This window comes from Dipodomys spectabilis, unplaced genomic scaffold, assembly GCF_019054845.1.
Source record: "Dipodomys spectabilis isolate Male_0828 unplaced genomic scaffold, ASM1905484v1 ptg000272l, whole genome shotgun sequence".
Taxonomy (NCBI): Eukaryota; Metazoa; Chordata; class Mammalia; order Rodentia; family Heteromyidae; genus Dipodomys; species Dipodomys spectabilis.
The window spans coordinates 199,500-218,134 of record NW_024870949.1 but is presented as its reverse complement, the minus strand read 5'-3'; positions in this window follow the sequence as shown (position 1 = coordinate 218,134).

Sequence of the window (18,635 nt, the reverse complement as noted above, 5' to 3'; positions counted from 1 at the left end):
TTGACTTCTCCTAGTTGGGGCCGGGGTGGCTAGGTTTTAGGGTTGAACACAGGGCTGGGTGCTGACCATGAGCTCAGTGCACAAGCCCAGTGCTTTACCAATTTGTGTAACAACATCACTTCTGCTCTGTGATGTATGTGTGTTTGTGTGTGTGTGTGTGTGTGCACACCACGGTGTGTGTTTGTGCGTGGGTTTGTGTGTGCACGCACACATATACATGAGTCCTGAAGCTTGACCTCAGGACCTGAGCTCTATACCTAGTTTTTCTTGTATGATATCCCTCTCCCACTTGAGCCACAGAGCCGCTTCAGGCTTTGTCCTAGTGATGTGGTCCTAAGAAATCAAGCCCACGATTTCATATATACAAAGCATTCTACATCTAAGGCACATTCCCAGCCCTCTACTTCAGCTTTGTTACTTTATTTCTGTCTTTTTTTACTGTTGTTGTTGTCGATTGAAGGAGTTGAAGTCTTGGACTTGGCGCTGTCCCTGACCTCTTCAGCTCAAGTCTTGTGCTCTACCACTTGAGCCACAGAGCTACTTCTGGTTTTCTGGTGGTTCATTGGAGCTATGTTTCTCAAGGACTTTCCTGCCTAGGCTAGTTTTGAACCATGATCCTCAGATCTCATCCTCCTGAGTAGGATAAACTACATGACCTCAAGCATCCAGCTTCCCCTTCAGGTTCTGAGTAGTGAATTGGAGATAATAGTCTCATGGTACCTTTTGTGTTTGCAATAGTTTGGAACCCAGTTCTTTAGAACTCAGCTTCCCAAGAAGGCAGGATGACATACTTCAACTACTGACCCCTTGGCCATGGTCTCTGTTGCAAGGGGGTCCATGGCTCCACGTGGTAGAGTGCTAGCCATGAGTCCTAGAGGTAAGAGTCAGTGCCTCAGTCCCGAGTTCAAGGTTCATGACCAAGAAAAAACAAAACAAACCATTGTCTGCTGTAGACAACTCATGAGTCTTCAGTAATACATAATTTTGTCCCTGACATGGGGACCTATCTGAGCTCCAATATTCTTTTCTGTATAATCATCTAAGTTGTGGAGCTCTTACATAGACAAGATGTAAGAACGCACCCGGTTAAGAACATAGCACATGGCACTCTTTGCACCACTCAGCACACAACATCCTGTGAAAAATTCAGCACCCAGCTCCCAATGCAGGACTCAGCACACTGCATCCTGTGAAAGACTCAGCACATAGCACCCTGTGCAGGCCTCAGAATGGAACACCCTATGGAGGACTCAGCACATAGCTCCATTCCACAAGCTGTCACTAGAATTAGGGTGCTTTCATCAGTATCACCATTCTTTGAGGAAAATTTTACAAACCATACAAGTTCACATGTAAAGGTTTAGCTGGGTGTTTTTCTGGAGAGGGGTTGTTAGCCATAGGGCTTGAACTCACAGCTCTACCACTTGGAGCCACATTTTGAGGTGTCTCTCAGACTTCCTGCCAGGACTGTGTTTTAAAGCCCCTGATCAGCTAGGATGACGGGCATAAGCCAGGATGACATGGGTAACCCGTGGAGCTGGGTTGCAGCGATTTACATGTGGCTAAGTCAGGTTAGGTGGCAGCTGTCAGCACCAGACTCCTAGCTTGATCTATAATGAGGTATTTGAAGTTCTGTTCTTCTATAATTGCAGTTAGAATATCCTACCTTTTATTGGCATCAGACCTGGGGCGTGAGTAAATGCTTAGACAATGTCCCTTAACGTTTGTGCTCAAGGCTAGCACTCAATTGATTGAAGAACAGCAGAACTTCTGAGTTTTCTGTTTTGTGGCACTGAGGAATCAAACCCAGGACTTCGTGCTTACTGTGAGAGCACTCAACTACCAAGCCTCTGGAGTGAACGAGGTATAAATACATAGAGATTGCTGTATATAAATTTTATATAGAAAAAAAAGAGATTTCTGTATATTATTGAATTAGAGATAATATTGCTATCACATCTTAGGTATTAAATTATGTCTCCATTTAATGATGTGTCCCAGTTAACTACTAATAAAGCATTAATTAATAATTACTCAATATCCTATAATTGTTTATCATATATGTACATATATCCATACATGTAATTAGATATTTCATAGAATGAGACCAATGTCTATATATTATTAAATTGTGCATGTGTTACTCCCAATTATTAGTTATTTAATTATGTCTCCATGTAATTTTTATTCTGTTAATGCTTAATAAAATATTAATTAAACTTAGTGCACAAACTACACTTATTGCATCTAATTTTATCCTAGAATGAGTCACTACTGATTCAATCTGTTTATCATTTATTGTAGTGACATTTCTTCTACCTATGATGTTTTTTACCTTTATTACATCCTATTACATAGCATATAGATTTGCATCCACACTATACATCCTACCTGACTCTGAGCACTTTCACAGAAAAGGAAAACATGTGTCATGCTCGGCTTCTCACTCCAAGATTACATTTTTGGGAGTCCTGGGATCTAAACTCAGGGCAAAGAATGCTCAGTTCATGAATGGGTGACTGTCAGCACAGCAGCCACTAGCCAAATCAGCTGCCAGAAAGTGCCCAGGCCCTGAGACTGAGCCAAGTATGTTGACTCCAAATTGTGCATAGTGTAGTGATTCATTTTATTTTTTATTCATTTACCATTTATTTTATTGACTACTATAACACATGGAATATTTACTACATTTATTACATAGGATATAGAATTGCCTATGTATGAAACTTCACACCCAGTACTTTCACAGAAAAAAAAAAAAAAACATGTGTCACCCTGTGTCTTACTGCATGATTCAATTTTTGTGAGTGCTAGCATCTGAACTCACAGCCTACAAGGCCCAATTCATGAATTGGTAAGTGTCAGCACGCCAGCCTGGGACATATGGAGCCGAAGCAGTTCCCAGCATCTTAGTTTGAGCCCCAGGGGTTGACAAAACAAGAACAGATGGACATGCAGATGCTAGTACACAAATAAATATAGATCTTGATAGAGTGCCAGAGATGTCTATACTTTATTTATATAGGCTACATTCCTACCAATTCTTGGGTATTTATTATGCCTCCATGTAATTAATTTTACTGTTTTCATCCTTAATGAATTATTAATTATATGGACCACTGTCCAGAAACTATAGTGTCCATGTAATTACTAGTATTCTTTTAATGTGTCAAAAATATTCATTAAAATCCAGCAGCTTCCTAAAATCACTCTCTAATTTTCTCCTAGTAACATTCAGAAACAAGTAATTCAACCTTGACATTCATAACTTTCCATCGGTATTCCTATGAATAGGAACAAGACACTTAGGATCTCCCTCCATTGGTAGGGGTCAGGACCCGGCTTCAATCACAGGGCCTATGTTATCATGTTGGCCCATGGCTTCTCTGGAAGCCCAACAGACTTCAGCAATGCCAGGTTACCAGCACTTTTCAGCCCTGTCATTTAGACCCAGGATGGTCACCTTGAAAAGAAAACAAATGTAAAAATGGCAGCCATCTGCAAGTTACTGTTTTTTTTTTTGTTCTGTTTCGTTTTATTTATTTATTTTTCCTGTCAGCCTTTGAGGCCCAGGAACCTAGGTTCGGCTGTGGGTCCATTGGCTGCAACCCAGCCTAGAGTGATCAAAGCTGAGGCAGAGTTGCCATGCCCTGAGTTCGAACCTTGTGCTTGACAAAATAAAAATATGTAATACATTCATGCATACGTACATATATACATTAAATATATTTAAACAATTATTAGGCTACTTGGTGTTGTATTCACGTCATATTTTCTGCCAGGCCTGGGATTTTAACTAAAGTCTGGGTAAATATGCAGTACTGTGGGGGAAGGGAAAGCTCACAAGGCTGGAAGACAAGAAAGACAGGCCTGTTCCTAGCACTTGCAAAAATAATATTCGTACATATTTTAAAAACCTGATTTATACTTACATACACATGTTTACTGCATATTGCAGTTAGTGTATTCATTTTATTTTGTTTTTTTATTAATTTATTATATACTTCAGAAAGTATGATTACATGTATAACATTTTTTACATCTTATTACACAGAACATAGATTTGCCTATGTACATCATTCCTGAGACCCAGGACTTTCACTAATAAGGAAAACAAGTGGGACAAATGCCTTCTTCTACCAGGATTAAGTTTTTGGCGGTTCTGTGATTTGAACTCTGGGCCTAGAAGGCCCACTTCATGAATAGGTCAGTGTTAGCACACCAGTCTGACGTAAGTGAAGTTGTTGGGCAAATTTGAGAACCTGAGATGAAGCCCTAGGAGTGGCCAATATATAAACAGATAGATATGTAGATTGCAGCATGTGTGCGTATTTACATATGTATATGAATCTATAAATAAAGTTATAGAGAGAGACAGACATTTATGTCGATTCTAGTGTATAACTCTATATAAAGAATGATGACCTATATCTTATTTTTATATATTCTATTACTATGAATCATTTTGTCTAAAATTATGCCTCCATTAATTAATCACAGTAGGAGACTTAATAAAGTATTAATTAGATTAATCAATGACCTATATTTATTGCATATAATCTTATACTACAATGACTAGCTAATCAGTAGTTCAATTGGTACATTACAAAGATTCTATTATTGTTCCTATAGATAGGAGTGAGTAGGTGGAAGTCCTAGGATCAAATTCAACGCCTAGGTGTCTTGGTTGAGCTCAGGCTTCACTGACAGCCTGCCAGTCTTCGGCCATGCAAGGACATGTGCAATTTTCAAGCCGAGTCATTGAGAGCCAGGATGGACACAGTGCAAAGGAAACAAAGGTAAAACTGTTGTCTAAAACTTCCAGGTTTTTCTTCCTCCATCTTGGTTGGTTTGTTTTTTTTGCCAGAGCTGGAGTTGAACTCGGGTTGTAGGATCCCTGGATCATCTGTGGGTGTAAAAGCTGCACCCCAATCTAGGGTAATCAAGGCTGAGGCAGAGTTGTGGAGACCTGAGTTCAAGCCCCGTGCCAGCCCCTCCAAAAAAGCTAAGGTCCTGGTTATGAGTTTGGGCCATTTTATCTGCCATACCTGGAATTTGAACTCAGGGGCTGGGTAACACTATTGTGCTCTGGGTGAAGTAAAAGCTAATCTCCTAGAAGAAAAAATTCTGGAGCATTTCCCAGTGTGTGAATTCCAGCCCTAGAACTGCCAAAAATATTTGTATACATGTATAATATATATCATATATATGTATTTGCATAGATATTTCATATTTTACCTAGGGCACAGTATTTCCACAGAAAGGAAATCAGGTCAACATTGGCTTCTTACTCTACCTATTGACTTCGGCACTCCTGGGATTTGAACTCAGGGCCTGGAATGTCTAATTCATCAAGGGGTCAGTTTAAGCACAGCAACCTCAAACAAATTCAATGCCAGGTAATTCCCAGGACCTGAGTTCTACCCCGATTAGTGGCCAATATATAAATAGATAGATGTGTAAATTGCTGCAAATACGTTAATATAAATATATAGAGAGAAAGATGTATATGTATATTCTACTGTACATTTAAGTATAAATATATTTGTAGAATGTGAGATGTCTATGTATTATTAAATTACATGTAATATATTACTAATATTTATTAGGTATTAAATTATGTCTACATTTAATGAAGTATCATGGATTAATGCACAATAAATTGCTCTTTGTGTAAATGGAGCTCAGGGACAATTTCTAGGCTCATAGTTCAAGCCTCAGTATCTGCACTAAAAAAAAATAGCCAGTAACTGCATATGTTTGTGTATATATGCATGTATTTCTATCAGTGAACATCCATAGTCTCTATGAAGAATAGCACCCAGCTAACAAATTTGCTTTGAATAGAATGATGTCATGTCACAGAGAGTGCTTTCAAGACAGTGCACGTTCCTGGTCAAAAAAAATTTAAGACCCTCCTTGGAATTTGAACCATTTTTCTGACTGGCCTGGGATTTCAACTCAGGGTTGACTGGCACTGTGGGGGAGGGGAAACCCACCATCGTTGAAGATACACACACACACACACACACACACACACACACACACACACACACAGCCTATATGCATGCAAAATCAGAGATTTCTACACTGAAACCTTTGGATATTCTCTACCTTTTCCCCCATTAACTCTGGTGGTTGTTGGCCTAGGAGTTCGATGCATCAAACACCACCTGACATCTATAATTCTGGGGAACAGAATGGCTTCCCCAATCAGCCTTCCCCAATTCCAGCTCCTTGATTGGGTCATGGTCTATCCAGACCCTATGGGGTTCCTTTTACAGACTCGCCAAGATCCTTTAAAAAACATCACATGCTGGACACTGGTGGCTCACGCCTGTCATCCTAGCTACTCAGGACGGTGATATTTGGCTTCCAAGCCAGCTTGGGCAGGAAAGTGTGTGAGACTCTTATCCTCGATGCACCATCAGAAAACAATAAGTGTCCCTGTGCCTTTAGTCCTGTGCTCCTTTATCTTGTCCACCCCCTCACCTTGGCCGTGATTCAGGTCAGGATGGCTCTGGATTGACAGGAAGGCTTCAAGGAGGAAGATCCCAGACCATTTGCCCCGGCTCCTTCCTCCCTGCTCACACTGCTGCTTCTGCTCTTTGCCATAGACCTTCTTCCTGAAATCCATCCATGAGATCATTGACACCAACAAAGTGGTGAGTGGTGGGTCCAGCCTAACTCGGGGAAGTCAGAGGTGGAATTCAGCCTGGACTAGGAGCTTCTACTCTGGTTGTGGGCTAAGGCCAGGGATGACATTTATTTCATTCTGAGCCTTGCATGGTTAGGGAGACAGTGTAGACACAACATTGAGTCAGGTAAGATGGGAATCTGTAAGACCACTTGTGTGGGGGAGGCTGTGGGACTCAGTGGGCCACTGTTCTTGGTACTCCTTTCTCAGACGTCCCTCTCCCTCTCTTATCACTCAATAGTAAAAGAGAAACTTTAAATAAAGGGTGTTGAAGAGGGGCAGAGGAGTATCTCCGTGTGAACCAGACTTGTGCTTCATATTCATCCTAGCAACTAATTCCTATTTATCTGAGGATTTGCCATACGGGTGGGGGTGGGGGATCATCCTAGCTGAGAATGTGGCTTACTGATAGAGTGGTCACCTAGCAAGCCTGAAGCCCTGAGTTCGATTCCACAAAGAAAAAGCTGGAAGGGGAGGTGGGGCTCAAATTGTTGACCACCAGGCTTGATCAAATAGAGCTCAAGGACAGTGCCCATGCTCTGAGTTCAAGCCCCATAACTAGAAGAACAAATCTTTGTGGAGGCTTTATTTTCCCTTTGGAAACAATTTATTCTTTGTGATAAGCATAACATGGGCCTCTTTCCTGGCCACCAATGGGCCATTAGATATCCCTAGAATTTGGGCCTCCTCCCAGCAGCCTCTGCTCTACACAGCCGGCAGTTTACACTTCCTATCACCAGGCAGATGGAGGCCTAGAGAAGCGCACCTGGTCACCTAGTTCTGTTGGCTGCTGAGGATTTTGGGACTCAGTATGTCACATAGGGAGTCATCATCTCCATCAGTTTACAGAAAAAAGGGACAGAGCACTACAAGCCTGAGCGCACCAGCTGTGGGTAGTTCTGGGATGTGGGGATCTGAAGCAGGACATGCTCTGTGAGGGAGTCCAGGGAAGGGAACCCTGACCTCTCCTCTTGCAGTTTCCACACTATCCTGAAGTTGCAATTCTTCAAAACCTTTCTGCTTCTCCCTCATTTTGACCACTCAGGAGCCTGAGGCCTCTGAAGCAGCTGCACTGGTGGGGATCTCAGCCTGTGTCGGCATCTGGAGCCCCGTGTAGGAGAGACAGCAGCTCTTGCAGTTTTCTATTCTTCATCTTCTCCTGGGACAGCGGGCACATGCACTCTGCTTTCTCCAGACACATCTGATCCAGAATGAACATCTGTCCTTTACATGCCAGAAGGGATTCCTGGACAGTGCGGATATGTGCTGACAGCTGGTTGCATCAATGGTGGAGCTCATCTGCAGGACTTTCGAAATACACATCATCAGGCAGGTTGTGGATGAAGCAGATTTTCTTTTCGGATGCCCACATGTTCCACTTCCCATTCTTTCACATGTTGTGGTGGCAGCTCATGGGGCAGGGGACCTGTGGCTCTTGCTCTATCTGGCACAGAGCTGTCCGGGGGAGGGAAGTGCCTGCAGCAGGCCAGAAGATGTTGTTCCCTGTGGATTTCAGCCTCTGAGAGTGCTAACAGAGCCACATCCCTCTCAGGTTAGGGGACATCTCCATCCTCTGCCATGGGCACATCATGGAGAGTTGCTTCCTCAGCTTTTGCTTCTCCAGGGTTCACATCTTTGCCTTCCCAAGGGAAAGCCAGGAAGCTTAGCTGGGCCTGCAGGTGCTCCTCCTGTGGACTTGTCACTTCCAAGCTCTTTAAACTGTCCTGCCACTTTGGGGGCACCACCTAGTCCCCCAAATTGGTCAGACCCTGCACTTGTTTCCTCTGCTCCAACAGCTGAGTCTGCTTCTGCATGTGTTACTACAGGACCTACTACTTGGAGCATAGCTGCTCATTGGAAGTGATGTGCTGCTCACAGGTGGCTCTGAGCTCCTTCAGCTAGGCCAGTGACTGCTTCTGCTGCTCCTGCAGCTCCTAAGCTGTTTCCTCTCTCTCTCAGCCATCTCTTTCCATTCCTCTATCTTCTCCTCTGAGCAGTCCAGCTGTTCCTGCAGATGTTTCTTCACCTGCTGCTCTGATTCCACGATGCTGGTGAGATCCTCCTTCTCACTGCTCACCCTGTGAAGAGCGTCCCACAACAAGGACATCTGTTCCTCCAGCTGTGTGTTTCACACACATGCACATCATGGGGTCTTGGGGATCTCCTGCCGATCCTTGGTTTTCTCCTCTACTTTTCCCAGATGCTCCCACTGCTCCGTAATCTGGAGACAGAGCCTCTGGTTTTCCTGGACCTAGATGTGAAGTTGTTCCTCCAGGTTTTTCAACCCCATCTGCGTGCTGTAGGCATGGGCCTGCAGTTGCTGCTCCTCCTGAGATGGACCCTCGTGGGGCCATGGCTCTGCCAGCTTTGTTCTCAGTTCCCCCAGCTGTTCCCTAGATGCATCACCTACCTCGATCCTCACTCATTCTCCTCTGTCAGTTGGTTTACCTGCTCGGTCAGCTACCAGGCCTCCTCCTTCTGCACAGACCTCTGAATGCTCAGGTTCTGCGAGAAAGTGTCTGTCTCCAGATTTGCTGCGGTCACCATTCAGCTCAGGTTGTCCTGTAGTCTCTTTAGTACATCTTGCCTTTGCAGCACTTGTTGGAATTTGTAGATTCTGTTCTTCCTATTGTTCCTCTATGTACAGAGTGCTTCCAGCTTCTCCTAAAACTCTGTGTTCACTTGCTCCAGGTCATAGAAACTTCTGCACTTTTCCTTGAGCTGAAGTGTTACATCATTCAGCTGTTGGAACAACATTTCAGTCTCCTTCTGTAAGTAGTAACCACAGAAGCCACCATCTCCAGCTCCCCCATGTGCTGCTCTATGGCCTGTAGGCAGCTGGTGAGGGCTTCGTGCTCCATTTCTCTGTCATCGGCTGTAAGCTGCATGTGGGCTGGTGTCAATTGTAAATCACTTTCTGCCGAAACCAACCTCTGTATGGGTAGCTTGTGGATGTCTAGCTCAGTTTTCGGTGCTTTGTGCACTTGGGTTACCTTCTCCTTCTCTTTCTCTTGTCAATCCTGCACGTCTGTCTTTTCCTGCTTCAGTGGTTGCATTTTGTCACAGAGCACCTGTTTTCTTCTTTTGCTGTAGTCCAGGGCAGGCACCACATGTCTGTAGCACCTCTGCAGATTCTTGGTGGTATTGGAACCCTTGACACTCTGGACCCTGTTGTCTGTGGCTGTCTCCAAAGGCAGGGGAGGCCTTTGGCCAGACCCTCAGTTGAATCACCCTCCCCAGTGGTGTTTGTCTTTGGGATCCTTCCCTTTTTTGTATTCTTTGTTTTCTTGAATGTTGAAGGTCTGACGAGAGGATTCTTCTGCTGGTGTTCTGGCAGTAGTTTGTTGCCCACAGCTCTGTCTCAGAGTCTTGGTGTTGGAGACATCTGAGCGCTGGGATGGGAAAGATGGGCTGGCCACATTCCCAGGCTCTGGTAAATCCTCTATTCTCCCACTCACTGACTAGGTCCTCAATTTCCTATTTTACTCCAAATTCGCGTCGAGACTCTTGCTTACCCCTCAGTTACCTCTACCTTCCTCAACTGCTACTAGTGGTGTCAACCAACAGACGGCCGGATGGTTGCACAGATTGTTGTGTATGTCTGTTTGTTGCCTGTCCTGGACATTGAACTCAGGATCTAGGCACAGTCCATGAGCTGCTTTTGCTCAAAGCTACACCTCTACCACTGGAGCCACACAGCTCTACTTCTGGCTGTTTTGACATTGAAGTTGGACAGGGGTCTCAAGTACTTTCCAGCCAAGGGTGACTTTGACCATGAATCTCCTTTCACAGCCTTGTAAGTATCATGGAGGACTGCTGAGAGCCACTGGTGCCTGCTTAATCATTGGTCTTGCTGGTGTTCTTGGACAGACCGGTGAATTCCCTAACTTCGGGTTTAAGTGGTGGGAGCTGGTGCCTAAAATTCCAATTGTGGTCCTGCCACCTCCAAATGGCAGGAAATCCTAAGATACTCATTTTTATCCATATGAATACCAGTGGAATATGATATATGCCATGATTGAATGGGCAGTTCTTGAATGATTCTAGGATAAAATTATATACAATTATATTCTAGGATACTGATTGATTTTAATCAATACTTTATGAAGCATTTAAAAAATGACATTCATTAAAAGGAGAAATAATGAAATACCTAAGAATTGGTTGTCACATAGCATAGAGATGCCATTTTTTTCTGCCAGGACTGGGATTGCAACTCATGGTCTGGGTAACTCTGTTGCACTGTGTAGGAAGGGGAAGCTTGCTTTCTTGAAGTCAAGAAATTCAAGTCTGTTCCTTAGGCCTGAAATTGAACCCCACCACTAAAAAAACATCCTATTTGGGTACATTTTAAATATATGATTTATATTTACATACATATATTGACTCCATATTGCATTCAGTGTAGTTATTCATTTTACCTTTTGTTTTGTTCATGTAGTAACCATTTATTTTATTGACTATTATGGCATATAGAATATTGATTACATAGGATATAGGTCTGCATATGTATTCCACTTCATACCTGACACACAGGACTTTCACAGAAAAGGAAAACATGTGTCACCATCTGCTTGTTACTCCACGATTCATTGTTTGGGAGTGCTGGCATCTGAACTCATGGCCTACAGGACCAAATTAATGAATGATTGAGTGTCAACATGCCATCCTGGGGCAAACTGAGCTGATAGGCATTTCTCAGGACTTGAGATTGAGCCCCTGGAGTTGACCAAATAAGAACAGATTGGCACACACATGGTAGTGTGCTAATAAATATATATCATTATAGTGTGCCAGAGAAGTCTATCCATTATTCAGTTATATAGACTACATTCTTAACAATTCTTGGGTATTTGTTATGCCTCCATATAATTAATATTATTGTTTTAGTCCTTAATAAACTATAAAGTAAATCAGTGTCCTGAAATTATTGTGTCCCTGTAAGAAATAGTTGTCTTTTAATGCTTCATATTAAACAAAATCAATCAGCCTACTGAAATCATGATGTCTAAATTTATACGAGTATCATTCATGAGCAACTCATTCAACTGTCACACTTACAACATTCAATCATTACTCCCATAAATGGGAACGAGTCTCTTAGGATCCCCCGCCATTCGGAAGTGACATGACTGGGATTTGACTCTAGGTTTATATTGCCCTGCAGGACAGTCTTCCCCAGTACCTTGCCAGCCTGCAAGTTGAAGTACCCTTTGGAGCCGTGTCAATCAGACCCAAATGATCATGGTGCAAGATGTTAAAACGCCATCCCACCACTTCTTTTCTGTGCCTTCCCCCACACACACACACAAGGCCTGGACGTCTAGGATCCCAGGATCACATGTGGTTCCAGTGGCTGCACCCCAGACTATGGTGATGGAAGTTAAATAGAGTTGCCTTACATGAGTTCAACACCTTGTTTTGGAAAAAAAATTATCTCCCTGGCTTGCAATTGCTGCAGTATTTCTTACAGGGTTTGGATTTGAACTCAGGGTCTGGGTAACTTTGCAGCACTTTAGACAAAGGGGAAGCACACCGTACTTGAAGACAAGAAAGTCAGGCCTAGTCCCTAGGCTTGAATTCAAGCCCCAGCCCTGGGAAACATACTATTTATATACATTGTAATGATAGGATTTGTACTTACTCATAGATGTTCAGTACATATTCTGTTTGTTGTGGTTATTTATTGTGTTTCTGTTTTATTCATTTATTTACAATTTATTTTATTTTCTGTGGTAACACATATTCCATTTATTATTTTGATGACATCTTATCACATAGTCACATATTATCTAGATTTGTAGACGTGTTTTCCAACATGTCTGACACCCAAAATGCTTCAGCAAAGGAAAACAGGTGTCACACTCTGCTTCTTACTCCACGATCCAATTGTTGTCAGTGCTGGGATCTGAACTCAGGGCCTAGCAGACCCAATTCATGAATGGGTATGTCAAAACTGCAACCTCTAGCCCAGGAAACTGCCAGCAGTTCCCAGACCCTGACATCGAGCCACAGGGGTGGACAAAATAGCCATACATGGATAGGCAGGTAGTAGTATACCAATAAATACATATTTGTATAGAGTGCCAGAGACATCTACCTAGGATTCAATGACATCAACTACATTCCTACCAAGTCTTAGGTAGTTATTATGCCACCATTGAAGGAATAGGATTATTTTAATGCTTAATAAACTATTCAGTAAGATCAGTCAGCATCCTAGGATCATTGTGTCTAATTTGAGATTAGACTGATCCATGGAGAAACTTCTCAATCATGAGTTTGCTCACATTCCATCGGTACTCCGATGCATAGGAATGAGTCTCTTGGGAAATCCCCCGATTTGTTGGTGTCAGGACCAGCACTTGAAATCAGGGCCAACATTGCTGCATGGGCCTATGGCTTCCCTGATTGCCCAATAGCTTTTGCCAATGCAAGGTGAAGTACCCTTTCTAGGCGAGTCATTCAGAGCCAGAATGATCACCGTGGAAAGGAAACCATAGTCAAAAATCCATCCCGCAGCTTTTGTGTCTGTGTGTGTGTGTGTGTGTGTGTGTGTGTGTGTGTGTGTGTGTGTGTGTGTGTGTGTGTGTGTGTGTTTTCCTGCAAGACTTCAGGGCCTAGGATCCCAGGATTGGCTATGGGCCCATGGCAGCCCGCCACCCTGAGGTTACTGAAGCTGAGGCCATTATACTCCTAACTTCCTAATTTAAATATAGGATCTGTATTGACATACATGTGTGGACAGCATCTTGTATTCAGTGCATTTCTTCTCCTTAATTTGTGTTTAATTCATGCAGATATTGTGTATTTTACTGAGTATGGTGACAGTTATAACTGTGCTGACATGGATGACAACCTGTTCCCATGGTTATTGGGTTGCCTATGTATTCATTCTCCATCCTAGCTGAGACCCAGGACTTTCACAAAGAGGAAAACAGGTGCAATGACTGGCTTCTGACATCAGGATGAATCTTTTGTCAGTGCTGGGATTTGAACTCAGTCTCGGTAACTCTGTTGCACTTTGGGGAAAGTGGAGGCTCACCATCCTTGAAAACTAGAATATCAGGCCTGGTCCAGGGCCTGATTTGAAGCCCTAGCCCTGGACAAAATACAAAAACATGGATCTCTATTTACATACAGGTGTGGTATGCGTCTTGTATTCAGTGTAGTTATTCTTTTTATTTTTTTGTCTTTTTCAAGGATGTATTTTGTATTTTTTTGAGCATAGAATGACATAAAACTGTGCTGACATGGATGACAATCTATTCCCACAGGTGTAGAGTTGCCTATGCTTTCTTGATTCTTGCTGAGACCCAACACTTGCACAGTACAGGGAAATAGGTGCAAGGATTGGCTTCTCACATCAGGATAACCCTTTTGGTAGTGCTGGGATTTGAACTTGGGGTCTAGGAAGCCCAACAGCCAAATAGGTCCACATGAGCCCATCAGCTTGTGAGCCACTAAGGAGCTAGGCCATACCCAGGACCTGAGATCAAGCCCCAATGTGGAGATGGGGCACAATATTCATCCATTCATAAACTGAAGCTAGTATGCTAATTACCTATTTGGATAGAGTAGGAGATGTAGTGAGCTGTGTTCGTATGCTATCTACCATTTGAGTACCGATCCTTGGATCTTTCTCAATGCCTCCAATTCCTGAATGTGATTCTTATTTTCGCACTTCATGAATTCTTAATTAAAACTAATTGTTTTGCCCTACATCTTGCCTATCATTTCCTATGAGAATCATGCATGAACTAAACTCATCCCTAGGCCTGAATTCAAGCACCTCATAACATTTATAGATATGTTAAATATATGATTTATACTTACATCAATATATTCAGTCTATATCATGTTTTTTGGCGTGATATATTATAGTTCATCATTTATTTAGTTAGTTAGCATTTATTTTATGGACCATGAATGCACCTATAACATTTATTGCATTTATTCCCATCTATTCCAAAGCATGTAGCTTTGCAGACAAATTATGAACTTGTACAGAAAAGGAAAACAGGTGTCACCCTTGAAGTCTTACACCAGGAAGAAAATTTTGGTAATGATGGGACCTGAATGTGAAGGGCTGAGAGGCCCAATTCATGAATGGGTGAGTGTCAGCACCGCAGCCTCTAGCCCATTCAGCTGCCAAGTGGATCTCCGGACCTGGGATCAAGCCCCAGGTTTGGCCAAAATAGCAGTAACTTTGTATGCCCATGGTGGTATATAAATACATATAAATTTATTTATTTATTTATTTATTTTGGGGTTCCGTCGTGGGGCCTGAACTCTGGGCCTGGGCGCTGTCCCTCAGCCCTTCAGCTCAAGGATAGCACTTGAGCCACAGTGCCACTTCTGGCTTTTTTACTTTTTGCTTATGTGGTACTGAAGAATTGAACCCATGTCCTCAGGCAAGCAAGGCAAGCGCTCTACCACTGAGCCACTTTCCCAGTCCAAATATAAATTTAGATATTTAGGCACTGCCAGACTTGTCTATCTAGTATTCAATGACATATCTTACCCTCCTACTGATTCTCATGTATTTAGTTGGGACTCCATTTAATCAATAGTATACACTTAATGCATAATAAACTACGAATTAAAATCTATCCCTCTCCAGTAATTATTGGGTCTAATTTTATGCAAGACTGATTGACGAACTACCCTTTCAGCCATGTCATTAATCACATTCCTCTTGTGTTCCTATGGACAAGCAATATTTTCTTAGGCACTTCAGCCCCTTGTAAGTGTCATGACCGTGATTCGTACTCAGGGCCTAGTGTCCACGTTGGCTTATGGCTTCAATGACAGCTCCAGCTTTCAGAAATGCCAGGTGACCTACAGGTTGCAGCCATGTCATTCACACCCAGGATGGTCAACGTGGATGGAAGGAAAACAGAAGCTGTTGACTGTCTGTGGTTTGTGGCTTTTTTTCGATGTTTTCATTTTGTTTTCCTGTGAGCCACTGAGGCCTAGGACCCCAGGATGGGCTGTGAGTCCAGAGGCTGCACCATCCCAGCCTAGGGTGATGGAAACTGAGGCAGAGTTGCCACAACCTGAGTTCAAGCCCCGTGCTTGGCAAAACATTAGTTAATTAATTAACAACACTACTGAAGCTCCCTGTCTTGGATTTTGTCTACCAGGCCAGGGATGTCACCTTGGGATCTGGGTAACTCTGATGCACTTGGGACAGGGCGGGGGAGAAAAGGAAAGCTCTCCTCCCTTGAAGACAAGGAATTCAGGCCTGTTCCCTAAGCCTGAATTCAAGCCCCAGCCTTGGAGAACATAACACTTACAGACATTTTTATTATATCGTTTATACTTACATCCATACATTCAGTCTATATCTTGTTTGTTGGAATGATTCATTATATTTTATTATGTATTTATTTGTTTACCATTTATTTTATGGACTGTGAGTGCACCTATAACATTTATTACATTCATTCAAATCTATTCCATAGCATGTAGCTTTGCAGACAAATTATAAACAGCATACCTAATACCCAGCACTTGCACAGAAAAGGAAAACAGGTATCACACTTGCAATCTTACTCCAAGAAGACATTTTTAGCAACGCTGGTACATGAACTGAGGGCCTAGAGGGCCAATTCACGAATGTGTGAGTGTGAGCATGGCAGCCTCTAGCACATTCAGGTGCCAGGTGGATCCCAGGACCTAGGATGGAGACATAGGTTTGGCCAAAGTAGCAATACCTCTTTATGCAGATGGTGGTATAAAAATAAATATATATTTAGATATTGCCAGTGATGTCTATCTAGTATTCAATGACATATACTACCTGCCTAGTGATTCTCAGATATTTAGTGAGGACTCCATTTAATCAATAGTATTCTTTTAGGGGCTGGGAAGGTGGCTCGTTGGGAATGTGCTTGTCTTGCATGCATGAGTCCCGGGTTTGATTCCTCAGCAACCACACGATCAGAAAACGCCGGGAATGGCGCTGTGTCCCACATTGTACCACGCTAAACCAGAGCTGAAAGGCTGAGGGACAATGCCTCAGCCCAGAGTTCAGGCCCCACTACTGAAAACACAAACACACACACACACAGATTATTATTTTAATGCTTAATAAACTATAAATAAAATCAATCCACATCTTGTGAATTCAGGGTTTAATTTTATGCTAGACTAATTGACAAACTATTCTTCCAACCATGACATTGACTACATACCTCTGGTGTTCCTATGGACAGGCAATAGTTACTTACACTCTCCAGCCCTTCGTAAATGTCATGACCGGGATTCAAACTCAGGGCCCAGGTGTGCAGATTGGCCTATGGCTACACTGACAGCCTGCTGACCTACAGGTTGCAGTTGTGTCGTTTGGACCCAGGATGGTCACCATGCAAGGTAGGAAAACCGAGAAACCTCTAACTTTTCGCAATTCATGGCTATTTTTCCTTGCCATTTTCACTTTTTTTTTTCCTGTCAGCCCCTGAGGCCTAGGATCCCAGGATGGGCTGTGGGTCTAGAGGCTACACCAACCCAGACTAAGGTGATGGAAGCTGAGGCAGAGTTGCCACGACCTAACTTCAAGATCTGTGCTTGGCTAAATAAATAAATAAATAAAATATATAGAAAATAAAATAAAATAAATTTTAAAAATTTAAAAATATTAAAAATATTAATGGAGCTCCCTGGCTTGGAATGCATGCTCATTTTTGTTCTGCCAGGCCTGGGATTTGAACTTGGAGTCTGGGAAACTCTAATGCACTGTGGGGAATGGGGAAACTCACCCTCTTTGAATACAAGCAATTCAGTTCCGTTCCCTAGGCCTGAATTCAATCCCCAACCCTGTAAATTAATTTTCATCCACATTTGAAATTATTAATATCTACATACTTATCTTTACTGTGTATTGCTTTTTTGTATTTTTCATTCATTATATTTATTGACTATTATTACACTTATAACACCTATTAAATTTACTATATCTTATGAAAATTATACAGATTTGCATATGTATTATATATCTTATTTCAGACCCAGGTCATTCACAGAAATACCATGCTTAGAAAAACAGAAAGAATGCACCAACCAAAGTCTAATTTATCCTTAGGTACCACAGTGGCTCTCATCTGTAAGCTACTCAGGAGGCTGAGAAATGGAAGATGAAATTTCAAAGCTAATGAATGCAGAAAAGCCTGAGAGATATCTTCTCCATTTAACTGGCAAATCCCAGGCTACAGGCATAGCTGAAGTGGTAGAAAATCAGCTATGAACAATGAAGCCAAGAAAGAGCAAGCTGACTTCAAATGTGAGGAGAGGAGATAGGGTGATAAAAGGGAGAGAAATCCTCCAAAAACAGAGAACAAAACGACAATACACAAATCCCAATTAATTTAAGCTACCAACCAAACTGAAAAAAAATGAAGTTGTGCAGTTGTATAACTTTACATGAGCACATAAGCTCTTAGGTGTACTTCAAAGCTATGTTTTTAATAATATATATGTATATATATATACATATATATTATTAAAAACTAATGTATGCTTTATATATATTTATACATATTATTTATGGTTTATTTATTATTTATACATATAATATATATATTAATAATGCATGTATATATATATATGTATCTTTAAATAAACTAAGAAACCAGCCAATGAATAAATACTTCTGAATTAGTGCCTTAACTATGGCATTAGAAATTATTTATACTGAAAGTGTATTCCAAGTTTCTTTTCTCAGAATCAGTCTTTAAGAAGTTTGTTCATGTTCCTGGCACCGGTGACTCAAGCCTATAATCCTAGCTACTCAAGAAGCTCTGATCTGAGGTTGGTGGTTCAAAGTCAGCCCAGGCAGGAAAGTCTGAGAGACCCTTATCTCCAATAAACCACAAGAAAACCGAGGTGGCACTGTGACTCAAGTAGTAGATCACTCGCCTTGAGCTGAAGAGCACAG